The sequence below is a fragment of the Octopus bimaculoides genome, chromosome 15 (assembly GCF_046866305.1).
Source record: "Octopus bimaculoides isolate indiv1 chromosome 15, ASM4686630v1, whole genome shotgun sequence".
Classification (NCBI taxonomy): Eukaryota; Metazoa; Mollusca; class Cephalopoda; order Octopoda; family Octopodidae; genus Octopus; species Octopus bimaculoides.
The window spans coordinates 55,712,738-55,739,207 of record NC_142942.1 but is presented as its reverse complement, the minus strand read 5'-3'; positions in this window follow the sequence as shown (position 1 = coordinate 55,739,207).

Genomic DNA, 26,470 nt, shown 5'->3' with positions numbered 1-26,470 from the left:
AACATATGCAAACACACACACACAAAAATGTTCCTTTTATCTGTCCACTTATCTGGTAATATATATATATATATATATATATATATATATATATATATATATATATATATTGAACATCGAGGTTAATGTAATCAAATAACATCATGCCCCAAAATTTTTCTGGCCTCTTATTACAATATAAAGCAATTATTACCGTTAAATAAGAATTGGCAGAATTCGGGGAGCACTGAACAAAATGTATAATGGCTTTTCTACGTGAACTTTACGTTCTGACTTCAAATACCGATTTTTTTTCTCTTATCTTTACGAGATTGATAAATAAGTCACAAATCTGCTCTGTGATCTGTGTCATGGACTAGAGCACTCTTCCGCCTACACCAAAATGCCTGCCTTCTACAAATAGTACGAAAAAATCATTAAGTGATTCCGCTGATATAGTTTAGGGTGCTCCGGATGAAATGGTTAAAGTTATTTCATTCGGATTTTTCTCTTCTGATTTCATAACCCATCGCCACAGAATTGCCTTTCGTTCTCTTAAAATTGCTAAACTAAATAGCAGCCAAGTACTAACTTCGATAATCGACAACACATACATCATGATGTTACTGGCTTCTGCCAAAATTCAAATCAACTTCTACTCTTGTTGTCGTTTATATTATATAAATGCGCGTTTCTATATGCACACGATTACTTTATATATATATACATATATATATATACATATATATATATATATATATATATATATATATATATATATATATATATATATATATATATATATATATATATATATATATATATATATATATATATATATATATATATATATATACATACACACACACATATATATATATGCACACACACACACACACACACACACACATATATATATATATATATATATATATAGGCTGTGGCTATGAGTGTTTTGTTTGTGTGCGTGCCTATGCATGTATCCCACAGTATAGCGAGAGAGTAGCAGAGGAATACAGAAATGTACTTTATTTTGTGAAATCGTTCAGTGATTTCATTGTTACAATTGCATTAATTGCTTTGTATGTAAGATTTTGTTATATTTTCCATTATGAAATCGTTTAATCTCATTAATAACATTTAACGTGATTTCTGGTAAGCTATTCATAGACAATGAAAACAAAACAAAAAAATACAAAGTCATGAAGGAAAATTTGTTTATAGGATTGGACTACTGTTGTTGATTTCATGTTATGACAATCATCAGAATGAGTTATTTAATCAAATAATGAAGTGACAATGGCAGAAATCCTGTACAATTTATTAATTAACTCGTCTTGCCTATTTGCCGTAAGGATTAATGAAGGTCAGTGTATTTACATCATATTCATCAAAACAAATCTAATATTCAGAAATATTAACAGAAACCGAGAGAAGTAGTTTTGTTATTACATTCAGGGAACAGTACCAGTTGGATGTTGATAAGTATGAAGGTTTAATGTTGGCTTCAACTTTACATAATTATGCTATATTGAGCATCAACACATCGTAAAAAGCATGGCACGTAACACGCATTTTGAGTTTTTAAGAATCGATTTGCACATTTTCGTAGATAGAATGCATGTATCTCCATAGAATTGTATATGTTACATAATCAGGGAATAAACTTTCTCTCACACATGCAACTGCAGGCGATGACATGGCTGTGTGGTAAATAGCTTGCTTCCCAACCACATCGTTCCGGTTCAGTCCCACTGTGTGGGACTTTAGGCAACTGTCGTCTGATATAGCCGCCAAGCAACCAAAGTCTTGTGAGTGGATTTGGTAGAAGGAAACTGAAAGAGGCTCGTTGTATTTATATATATATATATATATGTGTGTGTGTGTGTGTGTGTGTGTGGGTGGGTGGGTGTGTGTGCGTCTGTTTTTGTGTCTGTGTTTGTTCCCACCCCCATCGCTTGACGGCTGTTTTTGGTGTGTTTACGTCCCCTTAACTTAGCGGTTCAGCAAAAAGAACCGACAGAATAAGTACTAGGCTTACGAAGGATAAATCCTGGGGTCGATTTGTTCTACTAAAGGCGCTGCTACTGCATGGCTGCAGTCGGGTGATTAAAACAGGTAAAAGAATAAATGAATAATAAAAATTAAGGACTTATTGTTTTTTTTTGTTAGATTAAACGTTAAATAAGTGCATGATTGTATGTGTTACGTCACATTTCGTGGAAGCATATATGTACGTAACACTACACACTGCGTTAATTACCACAAACCATTGTATACATTTACAGATTTATTTTATTATTTATTACAACGAATGATACGAAATTTCAGCTCGTTCACGTTTATACTTATATCTTTAACTGAAGCTTACATTTTGTATGTAATTAGCTGAATTATTTCATTTCTAATATTCGACCGCAAGAAGTTCAGATAAATTTCGATTCACTATAGATATAAATACATAACTAGAAACATAACTGAAACACTACTTGTACCTGTATGCGCGCGTGCGCAAGTGTCTGTACTTGTGCATCAGTTTGTATGTACACATATGAAAAAGGCGTAGTTCCGGTAAGAGAAGGATGAGTATGAAATGAGTGTGTGTATGTATATATATATATATATATATATATATATATATATATATATATATATATATATATATATATTATTCTTGTCCTTTTCTCTTTCATTCTCATTCTCAGTACCTCTATCTCTCTCCCTCTCTCCCTCTCTCTATATAAATATATGTAATATATATATATATAGTCCTATATATGCGTGAAATTAAAATAATTTTCAAATATTTGATAGTAGCCCTATACAATGAATACAGAATATGAACCTATTACAGGTTTATCATCCTCTGTCATTAAGCATCAATTATAATACAAGTAGTTGTAAGTTGATAGCAAGAACTATACACTCAAAATTCAATTAATATGCAAATATAGCGGCATTGCGCTTGATAAAATTGATCGATGACGCATATAAAAATATCCTTGCTACACAATAATCATGGATAATGTTAAAATGAAAATCAAACAGATACAATGTGAGCTAAACTTGTTTGCTCTAATAGCGTTATGTGCACAGTAACTCATTCCACGTTGAAATCATTTAATTTCGATGGCGTGTAAAACATGCATGATTTAGTACATAATCACTCTACCATGTAACCAAATTCAATCGAAGTATGTTCCAAACACAACTATCAGATTATAGCGACCATCTTTGATTAGGCTGTTTATCTGAGATATATTATGTTTGATCTCCAGGGAAATCAGTTCTGCGATGAAAATATAACGTTTTAGTAAATTTAAGAACAAGTCCCTCCTTTACACTTGGGCTATTTTCGAAGCAGATAATTTCTTCTTTCATCCTAGATAATTCCATACTATTTCCTCTAACAATGATTAGGATATACACATGCATATATACACGCATTTGTGTATGTGATAAAGTATGTGTGTGATTGTGCGAGTGTGTGTATTAGTATCTCTTTCCTTCCAACTCCCCGTAGCTTTCACTGTACAAATATACACATATATTTATATATGCACACGCACACACACACACACACACACACGCACACACACACACACACACACATGGAAATACAAAGAAGATGAGACCCACACATACGGAGATGTGAGTATATAAGTATATTTAGTGAAGAATGAAAATTATCTCACTCACTGGGGCGATGCATAAAAGCAATTTCTTCTACTTGCTGATCAAAGGTAAGTACTAATAAATTATTATCCCTATTGATCACAATATTTCATGTTTTTACACAAACCAATATTGGTTGAACGAAAAGAAACCGCGCTGGTCAGAATCATTGCGAAGTACCACCACGAAGTACTAAAAATAATCTAAGAACTATATATATATATATATATATATATATATATATATATATATAAAATCTGTACACACTATATATAATCTAGGTATATATAAACATAGGTATATATACGTACTTACATCTATATATACGTGTGTGTGAGTGCGTGTATATATATATATATATATATATATATATATATATATATATATATATATATATATATATGGATATGTGGGCACAGTACTCATGAAACGTGTACAACAACAAAAAAAATACGAAGTACGAGTACATGGAATATGAAATATTTTTTAGAACAACGGAAGATGCAAATGGAAAACAAGATGGATCATTTTACACTTTCGTTGTTTTTCTATTTTCTCTCTTATTCTTTTACCTCCTCTTCTCCCACTATTCTGTCCTATTACTCTGTCACTCTCTCTCCTTCACTTTTCCCCACTTCCTCATATGCCTCCGACGTGACCATCGGCCATCTTTCTTTCTTCTCCTAACTTGTGTTTCTTTATTTCTCTCCGTTGTAGCTGGAAGAAGGAATACTTTTCTTGTCTGTCTATGTCCAAGCTTGATTTACGCATTAGCCACCACAGTCTCGTTTAGGCTTATCAACCCTTCCTGTTTTCACTGTCCACTTGTGTTACCAAGTTTGACCCTCCGCAAAATTCCAAATTTCACTTAATTTACTTTGCGGGAGCAACTGTTTTATTGAAACGTATATTGTTGTGCAGCCACTTGACACACCTGCGGAAAATGTCACAAGTAACTGCGGAAAATGTCACAAGTAACAGTCTGAGAATATACCTGAGTTCACCATCTCCAAATACTGACATCCTAATTTCTGCGATTGTAATCATTCCATCGGTTACTATATTTGGGCTTTTGTTGACGAAGACTCGCGCCGCTCTGCCTGCGATGCCAAGACCGTGCACGTAGCCGAGGTTTTTGAGGTTTTGAAGCTATTGCTAGGTACATAGTGACAAACGCATGCCATAGGGATCCGGAGCCCTCTTGATGCCTGGTGAAAGCTGAGGCCTTCGAATTTGTCTAAACTGCTATCTCTCAACCACAGTTAATTTGATTCTTTTTTATTTTTTACATACATTTGGTTTCGGACTCGATATTGTATTTTCTTTTCCTTTTGGGGAACTGTGAGACTTGTTCCATATTTGTACAACGAAGTGACTTTTCATGTAGTATTCTATAAAACATCCACCGAAACATATTACTACCCATTTATCCATATCTGTAAAAACAACAAATGCATAAACTCTATGGGTAACTTTATATTGGTGAGTATAAGTATCCGAGTGCATTATTCACGTATGTGGATTCGTATTTATTGATATTAGCTTGAAAACACACACATACATACGCGTGTGTATACATTCATACGTGTACACCCGCACATGCACCCACACATACACTCAGGAACACACAGAAACACACACAGACACACACACGCATACACGTACATGTATTGTATTCAACTAACATGATAGCTTTCATTTATAATTCACATAATATAACATACAATAGATCTATGTATTTACTTTTAGATTCATGTAAGTTAAATTAATAAAAGCAGATTTGGTGAATTCGCCCAATTGCAATATGAATGGGAATTCTATAGAAGTATACTTTTTATTGATATCATTATGTAAACTACAATTTTCGTATGTGAATACTGCACATGCACTAAATACTAAAGTTAAACGTGCTCCAGTTAGTATTCTTTATTTACTTTATTTATCTTTATATTTATTGACGTATATCATTGCTCATGCAGAATGGATAATGAATTTAAATATGTATGTATTTATATACTTATTTCGAAACCAATAATGAAGATACCAACACATACACGCGTACGGACCCACAACACACCGAGTCACTCTCCCTCTCCTCCTCTCTCACTATTTCTCTCTCTCTCTCTCTCTCTCTCTGTTGAAACACACACATAGATATAGACTCACGTGCATAAACTCCTGTTTCAGACTAAATGTCTACAGATAATCTCTACCTGTCGTTCTCTTATTACATGGCATGTAACTCGGATTAAAATACATTTTAGGTTCAAAACTCTTTTAGCTTTCTTTCGTGTGGAGCACAGTTAAGTCACTCCGACAAGGCTTCGAAACTAAACTGTAGTATCTTCTATCAACTGTATCTATCATATATCAATTGAGAATCTGCTTAACAAAAATTCGATTGCAGAAATGAAGAACCATATGAAACAACAAAAATGGGCAAAAAATAATAATAGTAATAAAATAAAATAAGCAATGGTGTTCATCTATAGTGGACACAGAATTAAAATAAAATATTTTGACATTATGATTTAAAAGTTTTCGGATTTTCTTCTTTATCACGAGTGACTGATGGAGTAGTTTACTGAAAATTGGGAAATGTGAGAGAAATGTACCAGAACTACAATTTTATAAAATGGCACATTTATATTAAAACTTTAAAATACTTTAATGTATCACTTAATGTATCAAGTAATCGAAACAATAATTATTTCACAAGCAATTGTTTAAAACTTTTATTCAAATTTGAATAAAAAGTTTCATCACTAATATTATAAGAACAGAAATACTATATATAGTAGCGTGGATACATATTTTTATTGAGTTACCTGACAAAAATAGTTTATATGTATATATATATATATATATATATATATATATATATATATATATATATATATATATATATATATATATATATGCTACCATACAACACATCACTGAGTAACTAGTGAAATATCCTTACCTGTTTACTTTACATTACTTCACTTACCCAAAATGTATGGATGGATGGGTAAGTGAAGTAATGTAAAGTAAACAGGTAAGGATATTTCACTAGTTACTCAGTGATGTGTTGTATGGCAGCATGCTAAGTGAGTCAAAAACTTCAATGGCAACATGCACACAGTGATGTTCTTGTATTTAGTGTAAGTGATAGAGGTGGGGGGATTTTCGACATCTCCTTATCGTATTTTATGTACAAACTCAAGACAGTCTGTTTCTTTGTGATTTTCATAAATGAGAGTGCTCAGGAGCCTGATAACAGAAATGCTTCAAGTCTCAGAAGCCTTTTCAAACCTTCCTGAATTCTCTCTTCAAATATTCAATATTTCTACCAAAATTCCCTCTGAAAGAATGAATTCTAGATATCTTTTACCTGAGAGCCATGTGTGTTTAATAAAAAGGAAATGTTTTGAAATGAACTCACCTTTGCAATGAAGTGGTAGAATTAACTTATCTCTTTCCTTGTTTGAAAGTTGTTTCGTTACACAGTGACTCATACATTACGTAATAATATATGAGTAGAAAAATGCTTGATGACGGAAATCTGGAGTTCATAAATTCTACCATTGAAAAGAAAGAATAATCTTGTATGTATGCGGATGTGTGGGGGAGAATGAGAGATGGAAGGTGAGTGGGAGAGTAAGGGGTGAAGGAAGGAAGACAAAAAGAGAAAAGGAGAGAGGGAGAGAGGGAGAGAGGAAGAAGAAGGAAGAGAAAGAAAGAAAGAGAACATTAGAGAACTGCCCTTGCAAAGCACTCAGATGTCATGAAAACGTCCTCGCTTGTCTCGTTTCTCTTAATTTCACGATAGTAATTTCATTCAGCATGTTTCTCTGTTTTATTGTATCTGTACAATGCTTGCAGAAAAATCATCTGTGCCTGTCCGCTGGGGCATTACTTGTCTTATACAAGCAAACAAAGAATATTTCTTCCAAGATACATTTCTTTGTTTACCATCGAACATCTCTCAACTCATTTTCGTTAATAATATTGCTTGACATTTAACTATACATGTCATTATATATAATCAATGTCTCTGTGTTTTTGATCCCGCAAACAGTGCGCTTCCCTATTCCATTCTCCCAGGCATATATCATTCGCTCTCACTTCACGTGCAGACCTATCTATACACATTGGCATCAATAGTAACACACGCCTAAACGCGTAAACAAATTTACCCGCACACAGACTCTCACACAGACTCGCATGAAGGCACACACACACACACACGTGCATATATGCACACGCGCGCTCGCACACACACACAAACACACTAACACACACACACATACACATATATTTTTTTTTCTATATACATAGAGAGAAAAAAAGAAACAGTTTGAGAAAATGTGTGTGCCAGAAATTCAACAGGTTCTTGACAGATTCGTAAGGTTTTCAATAAGATTATTGTGCACATTACTTGTGACAACAAATGTCGAGAGAGAACTTATATAATCGAGGTCTACGTATCTGATTCATTCTCGAATTACGTGTAGGTTGCAAGTACGTAAAATCTTTCTCATGAGAAAGAAATCACGTTAGTAGCAAATAGTAACTAGGTGATATTCAAATACCTCACCGCGAATTCGAATCGTTTTAATGAGTCCAAAAAATTCTAATGTATCACGGCATAATTATTCACATACTACTGAGCGCGCGTAAATAAAGTAATAGCCCAACTGAGCAAAGATCTCAAAGCAAAATGGGTAACAATTAGCTGGTCTAATGAACTTGGAAATAATTTTCACTGCCGCCAAATTCAACAGGCGTAATCACCTACACCATCAAAATTCCTTTAGTAATGACATTACATTTCCCTAATTCATATTTGTCCCTGTCTATCCCTTAACACTATATCATCAAGTAAATAAATGTTCCTCGTACTCTTGATAAACCACACATTATTGTTTTAATCTATGATATAAATTAATTTGCATTTCTTCCTGTTTATCTATAAAACCGAATTATGTACTGACATTTTTAAAAATATGTTTCCCTGATGGGAAAGATTCGAATACGTGCAATGTACATAAATGAATATATATATATATATATATATATATATATATATATATATATATATATATATATATATATATATACATATGCGTGTTTATATATGTACGCACATGTATATACCACCTTTTCTCTTCATTGATACCTTCCTCCAAACACCCCAAATACAACCCTGCATCTCCACACCACATCACACCACGCCACAGCACTCCACATACACAAACGCACCTTCGTTTTGGGATCACCGATGCTTTATTATCTCCCCTTCTTTCTACCTCTCCTGTCAAACCCTTCTTTTCCGAACCTGTCGCCATGCTTGATCGCTAAATACACCTTTTTCATTCTCTCTACCTCTATTTTCTCTTATTCTTTTCCTGTTGCTCTCTTCCCGACCGTCAAACTAATACACCTCTTTGTTGTTTATACACCTGTCTTTGTCTTTCTGTAAATTCCAACTATATATATATATATATATATATATATATATATATATATATATATATATATATATATATATATATATATATATATATATATATATATATGTGCATAGTGATGAGTATTTTTGTTTTAATTAAACGAAGTTTTTATTTTCTATATCACCTGTCACTTACCGCATCCACATCCCAGATTTGCTATTCACTTTAGAAAGAAACCAGTTTCCGATTTGCATATCATATGCAATGACTATCACTAAATCGCAAGGACAAACATTTCACAAATTGGAGCCATGTTCAGTTATATGTTTCATTCTCAAGAGCTTGCAAATTATCTGATGTGAGAGTTCAAATTGTCAGCTCTGACCAACAGGGAAAAGAAGAGGGAGAACTAACGCGAAGAACACTTAGAACATTCTCCTCTCTTCCATCTTCTGTCCCTCTCATTAATGAAATATATATATGTGTGTGTGCATACATATATATAAATATATATAGATTCAGACAAACACATACAGAAGCATACACACATTCACACACATATATGAGTGGACGAATTATTTGTATCAAATTATAATTCTATATATAGATTTTGCTCTGTTTATAAGAATTATGTAATAGCGAGAATTCTTTTACAATTCCTATTCTCTTCCGAATGTATATATATATATATTCTGACATTGTTAGAATTATTTCTGTCAAACAATATCCATTGTGTCTTCTTTTGGAGATTGTTTTTCTTAGGAGACGCAGTGCTATGTTATTCCATAACTGTAGTGTTTCGTTATTGTATGTTACATGCCATACACTTCAAAGCGGAAACGGCACCGAAAAGTAAAATACAGAAAATATGACAGCAGTTTCTATTGAATAACTTCGTGTATTATATTGTTTTAAATGACTACAGTGCGATCTTTAAATGTAAAACAAACCTATTTATATGCAAGTGCATGAAAAACTATGTCATTCTGCACTCTTTATAATACATTATAGGAACAATTTCACGCTTTTCATTATTTGAAGAATGGAAGATTATATATTTCTGCTCAAATATCCATTGACGCGATATACTAATCAATACGCAAAAGCGCCATCTCCCTGTGGAGTATCAGCATCTCCACAGGGAGATGGAATTGTGGAAATACTGATACTTGAATTTTAGTGATCACTTGATCACTACAATTGCTTCCCTCCAACTTCACATCGATTCCACGCGAGTGGGATTCTGAAAATTATGTGTGCCCCTCAGTGTAGATGTGTCTCCTAAGGTGATTTCTGTAGGTATATCGTGAATATGAATTCTCGTTCGCAAGATTTCTTCTTGGTATTCGTATAAGGTAAATTAAGGTACACAGCTTCATTCTTATAGACATCCATAACAAGTATGAGATACCAAAAGGAACAAATACACAATACAGTGAAAAAGTATTAGATATTACGGTTAGTATCTTCCGTAATATCTTCTTTAATATACCAGGCCGTGTATACCGTGGTTGCAAACCGAATACTGTGTCATTGTTATTAATCGATACTTACGTTCCAGCTGCCAGCTATATGTTTTATATATGAATTAAGACTAAACCTAGTGTGTGTTTAAGCAATGGGTTCGGGGATAGTTGTGGGTGATACCTATATATCCATATATGAGTGTCTGTATGTACACAATGAGTATGTACTGGTGTCAGTGAAGTCCAGTTCCTGTGCAGAACTACAATTAAGTCATCTTGTTATTCAATTAGTCTCTTTTATATTTTAAAAATTTCGTACAGAGCGGATTGGCGAGAAATATATCCACATATTTTACAATCAGTTTTGAATAGTCTTTTTCAAATAAATAAAACAAATATATCTTTCGCAAACGTAATGTCACTGGAATTTTTTTCTTTCTTAAGTTGTCGCAAAATCCTGTTCTAAAATATAGGAACAGTTGATTATTGAGCTTGACTTAATTATACTCTTTCCAATTAACTTATTGTAGAAACTTTTTCCTCTCTTGGTTTTGTTTGAAGAATGCAATTGTATTTCCGCAAAGTTTTTGCAGCAAAGTGCAATCGGAATATTAAATGAGATTGATTAAATGCTTGCGTGTTCCATGAGATTTCACTTTACAGTTTTTTATTCACTTTCTCCAATCATGAATTTTATCAGTATTGAGAGATGAATGTAAATTTATTCGTGAAAACTTTTGATTACTTGAAACACATGGTATTTAAATGGTAAAATGTGTCTATTATTCTAAAGGTCAGGAGGCTACATGTAGATGCTTTATTTTCCTTTCTATAATTCTACTTGCATATTCCTAAATGTAAACAATGTGAAGTTATATATCAAAATGACTTTCTATGTCTAAATTATTATTTCCAAGCTCGGCATTTCTGTAGATACAATAAATATGATAATTCTGTCTACTATAGAATCAATACAGATGCATTTATTTTGGTTAAAATGAATAGCTGCTTACTGTTGACGTTTAACACAACGTAAGGTATGATAAAAAATAAAAGATGTATGACTATATTCGTTCCAGTTAAACTGAGCGTCTGGTTTTACGATGGCTACTTTACTAGTCGGTTATTCAATATTAAGGTGTTAAGATTTAGGGGAAATTAGATCAATATATTTATGAGATGTTGTAATCAAGTATCAATTCACGCGTTGGTTTGAGATGTCAAATATTTTTCTTCGTGTTACTTTTGCTCAGTTCTCTGGAACTCTAGTGATAAAGCTTAATGATGCCTGTGTGTAATTTGGCCAAACATTGACCCCTATTTCTAATAATTCCAGCTAATTTATACCTACATACAATTCCCTCATTATAATCAGTACAAATACTAATATGCATTTCGTGTAATAATGACGATGCAGCACAATCCATAATAATCTTCCGATCTATTCTGAATAAACCTATTCTGCTCGGTAACCCTCCATTCTTTGGTCGTATCTCACCATCTTTGCTTTCTTTGCAACGATGCGCTGTTTCAGTTCCTCCATTACAACTTTCAGGCCCTTTCTTTCAAAACTAAACTAAGGTACGCTACGTTGCTCATGCTTTCAGAGTAAATGTGATAGACCCATCCCCTGTTCTTAAAATTGCCCGGCCCTGTATCTAACTAATAATTACTATTATTAGAATTACTATTATGCGGTGAGCTGGCAGAATAGTTAGCGTTATATTGCAGGGCTGTGTAATTAAAACAAAAAAATTCGACTGCGACTCCTCTACTATTGGCACCTCCGACTCCGGCTCTTCTTTATGGAATTAAGTGATTGTGGTCATAATGCATATTCATTCGCTTCTACTTTGAGTAGGTCTGAATATTATAACTGGTTTATATTAAAGAATAAGGACACTGTGTTTCGGTGTTGGTATAGTTTTACCAACTCCGACTCCAGCTACCGCTTAATTATTTCCGTCCCCGACTCCACGACTCCGACTCCACAACCCTGGTATCTTATGTGCCACTAAACTATGCTGAGCTATTGGAACCCTACAGTTTATTGCATATATCAATGATATAAATGTTAAACTTTGTAAACTTATAACACTATTTTCTTTTTTTTTTGCTCGGGTCAAACCCTTTCTTTTCACCAATTTTGCTTTCACATTCATGCAACGGCACTACATATTTATATTTCAATGGTATGCATTGTTTTTAAATGATTCCTCAAGTTTTTACTTTTGATGATTATGACGCTTGTTCTTCATCTCAGGCTACCAGTGGTATATTGTCAGTTATTCCCTCAATAGTTATAGTTGCCATTATAATTTCGACTTTTTCGCATTGTACTACACAAAATTAGCACGAAACTGTCTAAAACACTTCCCTATCTTCAACACCTATGTGACTTTCCGTTACTAATGCTTGAAAAGAGTTTGTAAAGAACTGTTGTCATACATCATATCGCTGTGATGTACATGAATTGTTGTCGGTGTTAGGAAAATGTTTCTTATTTCACGTATATGTGCGGTCAATTGTATAAGAAATGAAACTCCAGACTGACATATTTGCATACCCTCTTGCAACCAGTTATTCAAATATATACAAATTACCTCCGACACACAGGCAAAATCTTCAAAATAATATGAAGTAATTTCATTTCTATTTCCAGAAAATGAAATATTTCATAGCAGCTTATCTCTTGAAGACCTTAAATATTGAATGCTTATGAATGTATGCTGCGTTGTAAGCCTGTTTGTGGTGCATATTTTCCTGAGAATAATGATTGTAGAATGATCGTCTCTCTACGAGAAGTGTCTACATCCCAAATGTTTTGAGTTCTTTTCCTCTCGAAATCTTGCATTTTGAAGGTATTTGAACTTACAACATCTTGCTCCAATCTATCAGTATTTTGTTGGATATATGCATCTAGTCTAGATAATAGATTTTTTGAAACCATATTTACTTACGTTTATTTTCGTACGCAGTTTACAGAAAAAATATTGGGCACTGATACGATCATAATATTTTCTTATATAATTCATGCAAGATTTTTCGAAAACAATAAAATATTGTTGATAATCTATTCAAACATTAATTCACTTTCCAAAATAGTATGGTATGTTAGACTTTCTCATAAAACTCTTGATATTGTTGAAAACTAACATTCAAATGAAATTCGATTTCGGCAAATTTTTAATATTTATACGAATGGAGAATTTTCATATTTTTTATTACATCTTCTGATTCGAGTCAGATGTTAAATTATTGATCTGTAAACACATTTTTTTCGGTGGTCAGTCACGTGTTGAGAGAATACGTTGGAGGCATCACTTATAGCCATAGTTAAGTTGTGTTGAACATTTTGCAAAACATCAACAGCGTTAAAAAAGTATTTCGTTTGTTAATACACGAGCTGGAAAATATTTGAATATTTTTCCATTAACAAGTTGTCCAACATAACCACAGAACTAGATGAAAAGAAGAGAAAAAGAACCCAATAAATGTATAGCAAAATATTCCCAGCTGATCACATCACAAGTTTAATAGTATTTGATATCGACATCGTGTCAAAATTATATTCATCTTTTTATTTGCTTTTTCAACGGTTGAAGCTACATTCTTCCCAGGAGATGAACCCTTACGAACTGCCATTATAGCCACGCAGCTAGACTAAATTAAAATTTTGTTCCCAAATATTATCTTAATGTGAAATATTATTCGGTCACTTATAATTCTAGGACATTTCGTGACATAGATATTAATGTCTAACAAAAATAGTCAGTCGCCAAAAAGTATATTGAAGTATAAGTTTGGTTTATTACCTAAGTAATATACACTTTTGCAGTATGTAACCCTTCCTTGCTTAGTCATATCGGAATGAACAATCTCTCTCTGTCTCTCACTGTCTCTCTCTCTCTCTCTCTGTGTCTCTCTCTCTCTCTCTCTCTCTCTCTCTATATATATATATATATATATATATATATATATATATATATATATATATATATATATATATATATATATATATATGTATGAATGCATGTATTGTATAAAGGATCATGGGTGACGCCAAAACAATGCGAATTAAATGCAAGGTAAATCACAAGAAAACAAATATGTGAATTAATGTAGACTTACCTTGTATTCAATATTTCGGTGTTATGACCCCATTTTCAAGAAATTGAATAAAAGGTAAGCCTACATTAATTCACATACTTCTTTCTCGTGATTTACCTTGCATTTACTCCGCATTGTTTTGGCCTTACCCACGATCCTTTATACTATATAGTCTACACATTGCTTCATAGTAATTATTCATATATATATATATATATATATATATATATATATATATATATATATATATATACAGGGAATGAGAGGTAGAGATTTGATATATACTTTGTCGTATATGGTGCCAGTTAATACTATAATACAACATGTCTTTGAATGAAACGGTCTCACTAAGCTTAATGCTATCTTCGCTGTAGAGAGGCATACCAAACAAGCTTTGCTTGTGGTGGGTAATGTTAAATGAGTTGATTCTCTCGCTTCTCGTGGAATTCTTTTAAATTCAAATTGCATAGGCCATGTTCTGTCTCATTGTTCTGCTAAAACATGTTGCTAGGCCGAACTAAACAAATAATCGAATCTTTTCACACTACCATTGTTTCTACACACAGAAAATACAGATTATCCAATTCTATCTCAGTGGGATACGATCGAAAATCTTCAGGTTGGCGTATCCAATTGCTGCGTATTCGTTGTAATTATCTACTCATTCATCTTCACTTTCCTTTATTTGACTTGATACCAACAATAAATGATCTCAGACGAAATATGTGCATAAACATCTTTCATGCAAAAATTCAGTATATTATAGGAAGTGTTTTAAGAATTTATGAATCTATAAGAGCTTGTTTAAATTATGCTTTGTTGCATGCAATAAAACTCTTTCAAAATCATTTGTATGAAATCCATTTTAACCTTTTTTGCATAAATACGAATTTTCAACGCATCTTTTGTATGTAAAATATTCAGTTTTGCAGCTTACAACGTTACAGTACCACAATGCATTGGAAGGCTAACAATTACGAACAAGCTATGAATATATATATATGTTCGAATAAACAAACGATGTCTATAATCGTGTATATAGAAACATTACATGCTAATTTTGTTGTATTTGGATTCCATTGTGTTGATTAACCTATTAACAGCATATTTTGAATATTTTTGTAACTTTAGTATTGAAGAAATGTCTTTCTTGTACATAAAATATTAGCTATAAGTGAGGTTTTGCGTGCACACTCCTATAATAGAGCTATTGTGTGCAAACATTGAGACAATCATTTATTAACTGGTTTTATTAATGGTATACATTATAAATTTCGAAATTGTAGAAGCTCTGTAGATACTTTGCTACAGATTTTATGTCCGTATTTATAACTGTTTCATCTGATTTCTAAACAATTTTTACGAGAATGTATAGCTGATATTGGATTAAATATGCAATAGGTGTTTCGAATTGCTTCTAGTTATTCAAACTATCATGTCAAATGGTCTCCAAACAATAAATATAATGTTCTTTTGTGTTTTCTCTTGTATAAAAGAGATTGTCTGTGTAGTTTTCTTCAAAATTAGAATCCCCTAAATACACTGGGTTATAGAAGAAGGTATTCCAAATAAATGACGATATGCATATTTGATTTTATGCGGATTATATCATTAAAAATTAAATAAATAATATTTTAATTCAAATGAACAATTTGCAGTGTTTGATGTGCAGGAGGATTTTTAAGAATAGAATTATGTTTGTAAATTATGCAAATTCAGTTTCTTTTATTTACAATGTTTCGGAATAAATTTAAATGATTTAGAATATTTTCCCATTAAATAAAAGTTTGCAATGAGTTGCATAACTTAAAATCATCCTTATGGGCTGATATGGTTATCAACTGAATGATGTGGTTTTTATTTGGCTTTTGTGGGTTTACTTTTGATATTAACATTGTTATTATTATCAAGAAAGTTCCTTCATGATTACCAATTGATTTATATGACTCCGGTGTATGCTAAAACATTTTTTTTTTTTACTAATCAATGAATCAACAAATATTATCCAAATATTTAAGAAACAGAAAATATTTAGAATATCAATATTTAAATTTATTTTATTTGTTTATGCTTTCCAGTCATTGATTATATACAAAGCCATCCAATGTTTTCGTAAAAGGAGAACATAAAAATATATTTGAATCCAATGACGCTTATGCTTTAAAACACACATATTAGATATTTCAACAAAAACAATCAGGGAATATTGAAGATTATTGATTATATTCATGATTGATATGCAGAAGGATTTATAATCTATAGCTGAATAACCGTAACGGCGAGATTAGGTACACATAGCAACAAAAACATTCAGACACCACATCCCAAATATATATACAAAACCTGCATTTGACGACAGACAATTTAAACCTTAAGAATGTTATCAATAGAGCACCAGAGTAATTGAGTAATAAAGTAATGTAGATTCGAATACTGGGCTTCACGTTTCTGAATCAACGACACGATCATCGTCGCCCTTCTTCAGTTTTCTGAAGCCAGGTGGCTGCTGCACCAGCAAGTACTATCTCGAAAGAGTACCTGCGTACACGTACACACGCACAAATACTCACGTGCATACACACCCACAAACAATCGCACACACACACTCACGCACTCCTTTTCCCACACCACACACATCATTCCAAATATTTCTCAACCCCTAACTTCATTTTTAATTTTGTAAAACATTTAGAAAATAACAATAAAAAGAGAATTAATCTCAAAATATAGATTTTTTCCTACAAATTAAATACTACAAACTGTATGTATGAATACACAGGAATAGACGCACACATACATTCATACACACACACACAAATACATATATGCGTATATATATGGAAATATATATATATATATATATATATATATATATGTATATATATATATTTACATATATATACATACGCATATGTATGTGAGCGTGCATATATGCGTGCGTGCTTACGTGTGTCTTTACATAATTATATAGAACAGAATCTCCATAGTCTAGAAACGGTAGACGTGTACTCACCTTGCCATAATTATAGTAGTTATGAAGGGCGGGGCCACATGAAGTATTATACAACATTTAAAAACCAGAGACGATATTAAATCAAAACTTCGATCGGAAACTATTTAACATGATCTAATCACCCGTTCGTAAGTTGTTGATACCTACCTACCTACATGCAGACAGTCAGGCAGTCATACAGGCAGACGCGCATACCTGCAGACATACATAGATATACATACATGCATATATGCTACATTCTACTGCTACATATGGTGCTTGTAAAAGCAATTTACAATGCCAAAGATGTTCCAAAAATTATTTCATGCCTTTATAATGCTGTCCATTTGTAGTGTCGTCAACAACAAAGATATGCTGGAAATAATAAAATCTGGTCTATAATAAAGGCATACTGCCCTATAGAACATATTTGAAATTAAACAATTTATATTTGTTTCGATGCTTCCTACCTAATTTATTTTAGTACACTAATTTTATTTGCAATGGAAGTTGATATTTCCATTGGTAAATCATTTTAACTTCCAGCGATTTATGCCTCTTGAAAAGCATCACTCTGAGGCATAGGTTGACGCCAGTATGAAATCATTATAAGTATTAATATAACTTTATCTTTTCATGATTTTATTTTATATTCGCTGTCATTATCAAAAGTTAATATGTCCATTAGTCTTTTGACATGGATACATGCTTTCGTGTGTTTTCTGAAAGCAAACAGGAAGTTACACGAATATATTTCTTGAAATAATTTCAACCAACTCTTAATGTTTGTTTTATCGTGGAATTAAGAACGTCTGCTAATTTATAATACGTGTCTTGCACATCTTCATATATTTTATCGTTTATGTAGCGATAATGAGTAACAATTCAGAAATATTGACACATTTGACAGTTACTCGTCCCTGATATTTGAAATATATTGCTATACACTGCATTATAACGAAATGTTAATTATTATTAACGGAATATTACCCGTTCATTCACAGGAAAACGTGATTCTTAATTAAATTTCTTTATGGATTATAGTACCTTTGCCGAGCAATCTTTATGTATCATTCTAGTATTTGTGTATTCTGGGGTTAAGATGCTACTATAAATATTAGAGTCCATCAGTTAGAAAACCTAATAAAATTTATTGGAATAACACCAATCTGTGAATTTCTAAATATATATCAATATATATAATTTCAACGATATACAGGCGCACACGTCCAGTCACAGAAAAATTGAGTTACATACGAGTATTTGTAATTTGTCTCCCTGTGTGTGTGAGTGTGTTTATCTGAGTGTATGTGTGCGCGCGTGCAGCGTGCATACATGCATGTGTGTCTCTGTGTGTGCGCGCGCGCGTGTGCGTAAACATATATACATAAAAACACAAGCATATGTATATACACATCTCTGAACTGTCCTTTTCGTTCGCATGCTATTGCGATGACCTTGATACTTGAAGGAAAAAAAAAACTAGAGAATTAAAGTAAGAAACGAAAAGATTTAGAATAGAAACGATTTCATTATTATATTTTAACGAATAGTTAAACTAGATTAAATTTTTGCGGCGTATCAACATTATGAACCTAGAATTTTTCTTATTACATGAACGATAGTAATTTCAAACAAGATCAAAGAATTTCATATTTTCTTGGAAACTTTTCTATAATATCCGTGGATATTTCTCCCATTTCTAATGGTTGTATAATCAATATTATTGAGTGAATAACATGTCACTGACATAAGTATGTTACATTAACTATAAATAGTAAAAGGGAAAGTCAAGCTAAAACCTAAGACGGAATTATTCTTATTCCAAGGAATATTTTATCATATATATATATATATATATATATATATATATATATATATATATATATATATATATAAATACAAACAACAAAGCAATTTTTTCATATCTTCTCGAAATGTGTCTTGCTACTCAGATACAGATACAATTCCTGTCAAATCACATCAAAGCGTCAAGCATAATATGGTTGTTTGATTTAATTCTAATTTATAGAATTGAAATAGTAATGGAAGTTGTTGCGAAATGAATTTATGTAGATTCGGTTTTGAGAATCTTTGAATATACACGGAGAAGAAATCGTGTTTCCGCGGTCTTATTGATTAAATAATGTTACACATTGTAGGTGGATTGTATCATGTAAACCTACTATATCCGGGTGGAGAAATATCAGAAGTGTTGAATAACATTGTATTTCATATAGTTTGCATTCAATAAGAGTCACTGTTATTTTGTACGTTTAGTGTTTCACTACAATTACTCCACATATGTGTTGTATGGACTAAGCTATCATACAGTAGAGCGGCGACTATACACACGCGGACAACCTGTGTGTGTGTATTTCTGTATATGTGCGTGTTTCAAGGTATCCACAATCACAAGCAACTTGTTGGTTCCCCAAGCGTTATATTAGTAAAATACATGCTGTTAGATTACTTCCAAAATATATAGAAATCTTTAGAAAACATATTATAGAATCATTCCTACATTACGCTAAGGTTTTATGGAATGCATCGTTTCCGTAGCTCAGTGAATGCCGATATAATAGTTTACAGTTGATTGATGACTTTCTAAACAAACAATGTTTCACGTGTGTTCTGTGGTTAATGTACCATATAAAGGAGATGTTGCAATTCAAAGTGGGTTGCTATATGCTTATTAATTAGGTATTGTTTTCCACTGAATCGGAAGGATGTCCATATTTGTATCATTTTCCAAATGAAATATCTCTCCTAGCGTGCAAGTGATCGAGGGATTATCAGATTTGTTCATAGAACGTAGCAAAACGGGTTAAATTTAAAATAATATCCAGTAGGCATAATGTCACCCTTTTGTGTTGTTTGTTTTAATTTGTATGCCGTAAAACATAGTAGGATATAAAACCGCTGAACGCATTTTCTCCTTTTAAAAATCAGAGCGCTATCCAATTACGTTCGAGTCGGAAAATTATAATGAGGTGAAGGTCATGGAAACTGCACGCCCACTTCATTATAGTTAGTAGTACATCAGTCACTGGAATAATATCATTAATAATATCATTAGTTATGTCCATCTTTATGTTCTGAGCTCATGATTGAAAGCAGAATCTGAGTGTTTCATATTAGCGGTACAATATTAAAGCTTGCTTACCAAAAGCTAACAGGCTAACGTTCTTCAAAACAGTTGTTTTCTGACCATAAATGCTCGATAGGAGGTTCTTGGTATCTAAATTAAATGTTGTAATCCAAAGTTAGGATTGTTTTATTTCCCAACAGTTTGACCTATTGAGTGGATATGAAAATAATAATAATAATAATAATAATAATAATAATAATAATAATAATAATAATAATAATAATAATACAAAATAAAAAAAAAAAAAAAAAAATAATAATAATAATAATAATAATAATAATACATATATGTATAAATCGAACACGCGTAAATCTATGCATGTTTGTGCCCTCGCGCAAGCATTCACAGATTGACTGAACAAGTGAATTATAAATCCTCCTGCATTGCAATGCCGCTTTTATGCAGCAATAATACCATTTTGAATATAATTCTCCTGTAAATCAAATATAGTCATCTGTTATAATGTTATGATACAAATATGTTTATTACAGTCTCAGGTGATAGCATTGATGTTTTCAAGATTTTTTCGGAAACACATGGTCTGACTACTCCGAGGTATACATTTGGTAGAAATGTGCTTCTGAAGTCGTACACTTTATCCATTGTACGTAAATGAAATACAGAGAAGTAACCCTGCAGAACAATGTCACACGTACATTCACACAAGTCGTCAATGCATGCACTCTGTCAGTATAATTCGGCGGGATGAGTTACATTCATTGGAATAAATGTGTACACAACCTTGTGGAGGAATTGTAAATGCAATGGTATATGCATGAAGTGAAAATCATTGAGTAGAATCCATTGAAGATTGTGCAGCATCATCAGTTCCTCAAATGTAAGAAAGTAAGCGAAATACGTACAACCTAAATTATAAATCGTCAGAATTTAGAAAATTGTTTAATAATATTCTTTAATATACCATTTAGGAATATTGAGACTACAATTAACACGTTTATTTTGTGATATTTCATATAACTTCTTGCTGGTAGATATTAATATGTACTCATTAACTTCAAAATATATCTTCATAGAATATTAATAGGGTTAGCAATATGAAATCTAATCCATGACATCAATATGCGGAACGTAATTCTGCCGAAAGAGCGTATTTATTCATGACCAACAAAACTAATAATGGAAAATATGTAATTATATGAATACCGAAATAGATTAAACACTCAGGTTTCATGTTTAATTGCAGAATATATTTGTAATCATTTTATATGAAGTTAATATAAATCCACCACTTGAAACGATACGCTGCGTTGAGTGTGGAACCTCGCAATCTCTAAACATGATTTAGAATGCTTATTTCCATTTTATACAAAGTACAGAAACAATATCGATCAGGGATTCTCATTTTCTATCGTGCATTACTCAATTATATTCCTTTGATTATCTTTGACATTCAGTATTACCGATTTTTCGCCGACAAATCATGAGATCCATCTTCTACCTGTAAACGTAGTACATAGCTGGAAACCTTTTATCTTTATTCATTCCACATTCTACTATTTTCTGTCATTGGTATTACTTTTCTCTTTTCTGGCATACACACACACACAAACATATTTATATATATATATTTATATTTTTGTATATATGTGTATATATACATATATATACGTATATATATATATATATATATATATATATATATATATATATATATATATATATATATATATATATATATATATATATATATATATATATATATGTATATATACTATAGATATATATTTATATGTATATATATACACATATATATGAACATATATATACTTATGCATGTATATATATATATATATATATATATATATATATATATATATATATATATATATATATATATGTATATATATATATATATATATATATATATATATATATATATATATATATATATACATATAAATATATATATATATATACACATATAAATATATATATATATATATATACGTGTGTGTATATATATTTTATATATTGATCACAGTTACTTTTCATTTCTTTCACAGGGGATTTGCATGGATAGATAACATTATGTTCTGATTTTCAAGAGACATCTATCGACATATACAATATCATTTGTATTGATAACCGAAACTTTTATCTAATCTTTATAGGATGTAAGAACATGCATCGAAAGTCAGAGTCGCACAGCCATTTCAAAATGCGCTAAGTAAATAAATCCACTGCCATACTTGCACGCACAAACCATATACCACCCGCACACCCCCACACACAGACACACATACATAGAAGGATATCATGACCTACATACGCACGCGCAAATATATCGAGACATACACACACACATCTATATATGTAAATATATGTATATAAAGATATACTTAAAACCTAGGTTAAATGTTATATAAGGAAGGAACTTTGCTATGGACATTGTAACATACAGAAGTGACCTCTTGAATTGTCTAAACGGCAATTGTTGAGCAAATCTCAACTTTCGCAACGCAAAAGTAATTAAAACCACTAACATTTAATTAGGTCTGATATGCGGAATGAATCATTTTGTATTAAACAAGCTGGACTGCTTCTAATACATATACTGATATTTTCATTTACACATATATGGTTTCAAATACTGTGACTCGATACAAATACTGTAAGAACAATTCGAAGGTATACCACTATGATGCAGACGTAAGATTAGGTTCAGTTATGAATTAAAAGCAGTGCTGATATTCTAGAAATTATCGAGTGCACACACTCCATGTACTGCAGCGAACGGGCGAGCAAGCAGGACACGTACGTTGAGTGTGGTCGATAATGTTCCAATATATTAATGCTGCATTCAATTCATAATTGTATATATATATATATATATATATATATATATATATATATATATATACATGTATACATGCACCACACACATATATATATATGTGTGTTTATATATATATATATATATATATATATATATATATATATATATATATATATATATATATATATATATATATATATATATATATATATATATATGTATATATATATATATATATATATATATATATATATATATATATATCCATACATACGTATATAGTTATGTATAGATATACAGGAATATTCATATTAGCACCACCTCGTAAATGTGCTTCCGCAAGAAGTCGCCGTCTACCAAATTCACTGGCAATACTTTGGTCGCCCTTCGGTTATAGCAAATGATTCTTGCCCAAGTTGCGACGAATTAGGAATGCATCTGGAACAACATGGTATCGAAGCAAAACTTTAACCATGGGGGCACGTATAATGGTATCCCCTTTGATATTCATCAATTAAGTTGTAATGATTTACAAATGTGCAATATCCAATTTTGAAAATTCTTGAAATTTGTTATATAACACATATGTTTATTTTAACAATAACTCAAAAATTTTACATTTCGATTAAATATGATATCATCAGTAAAGTTTCAAAGAAACACTAAACTTATTTTCCTTTATTATATTCACACGTGCGTGTATATATATAACGTTGCACTGAATGATAGATGAAATGTCGATATTTCTGGAACTTCTTTGACTAACGGACCGGATTAATAATTGTTATTTTGTACGACATCTACACTAATGAAGATAAAAGTTATTTGGTTTTATAATGTACATACAAAATAGAATTGCATTTGATTCTATCTAAATATATTGCAAGACTATTGACGCAAACGACCATGTGTTTGAGTATTGGAACACATATCGGCAACCATGTACGCACGAAAACACACACAGTCACAGACACACGTGTATGTATGTTATTGATTTCATATATATATATATATATATATATATATATATATATATATATATATATATATATATATATATATATATATATATGCATACATTTATACACGAACACATGCGTACATACACACACTGACACACAAACATAGGCGCATATATATTCACACATGTTACATACAGCAATAATGGAACACGTACAAAGATAGATTACGGTGTGAAAACAGATATATGAGTGCTATTATATGTTAGTACATGGGTACACTTGTTTGTAATATTCATTATGAATTTATGTAATATTCTAATAGATCAGATATCTTCCGGGCTGCTTGCTTTGATGCTAGTACATATTCATTATGTAAACTTTCAGGGAGACGTACACTTACATTATTACATACTTACATTTATGTATTGTAATTGCTTATATCTTGAACGTCAGAAAACATGTTCTTTCAGTACTAATGCAATTATATTCACAACTTTTCAAGTAGAAGTACATTAACTTAATCAGGATGTAAAGAGTTCAATTTCTAGGCTTGTACGTGTAGTTACGTAGCATATATACGCACATACATGCGTGTACCATGCATAAATACATACATACCCACTGATACAGAAAGACAGATACACGCACATATGCAGATACATAAAATTATATAAGGATGCAGTTATACATATATATATATATATATATATATATATATATATATATACATATATATATACGTTTGGTATATTTCAAACTATGACAAAATCGCTGTATAACTAAATGAAAACAAAAGAGGAAAATCTAAAAAACAGCCTTTTTATTTCAATCTATGTTATTCCATCAAATAGCACATGCTTTAGGGATCGCATCCAAGATAGGCAAACAAATTCGCTCTCATGTCAAATTGCACGAATTCTTTGATTTAGATGCTCGTAAGTAAGAATATGAATCCATGCAATTATATGCAATTATATGAATCAAATGTATGTATTTTTATATCCAAATGTGTATATATATCTATATATTCACGCACACATATATGAATATGCACACGCATATATACATGCGTGCATATATATATATATATATATATATGTATATATATATATATATATATATATATATATATATATATATATATATATATATACAAACATACACACACACATACATACATATATATATGTATACACACACACACACACACACACACACATATATATATATATATATATATATATATATGCTCACAAACATACATGGAAGCACATGCATACACGCGTACACACACACCTATACTTTTCACACTTTTACTTTTACACTCATTTACTTGTTACATTTCGAGAGCTGTTTCCACTTTAGGGAATTGCCATTTATCTACGGCAATTTCGTTCGTCCTAATTTAATATTCGGCTTTTGGTATCTTAGTGAGTTTGATGTTACTGCCCGCATTTATTTTCTGCGGTGAAGTTGATTCATCCGGAACTGTTAGGAGTAGGAGTTCCAGTACTTTTTTCAAGACATCTAGATCCACCTCATCAAACTCTTGCAGAACCTGGTCGTGTATTTTGCTGGCAAGTGTTGGATTTTTTTTTATCATTAAAATTTGTCAACCTCTTCCATGACGATCCCTTAGATGTTTCGGCAAGGTTCAAAATAGCTGTGCGCCCTTGCATACGAAGCTATTGCAGTACATGTTCCGCAGCCTAGATGAGTAACCTTTGGAATAATGCAGTGACATCCAATTCGGGGTCTACTAGAGCTCTCGATTCAAGAGTTTGATGCCAGCTTCTCCAGTACCTTTCAAACATATATCACTGCATATATCACTTCATTCTAGAGAGTAGACCCATAGTTCATTCAGTCTATCCCAGTAGCTTAGCTATACCAGTGATGC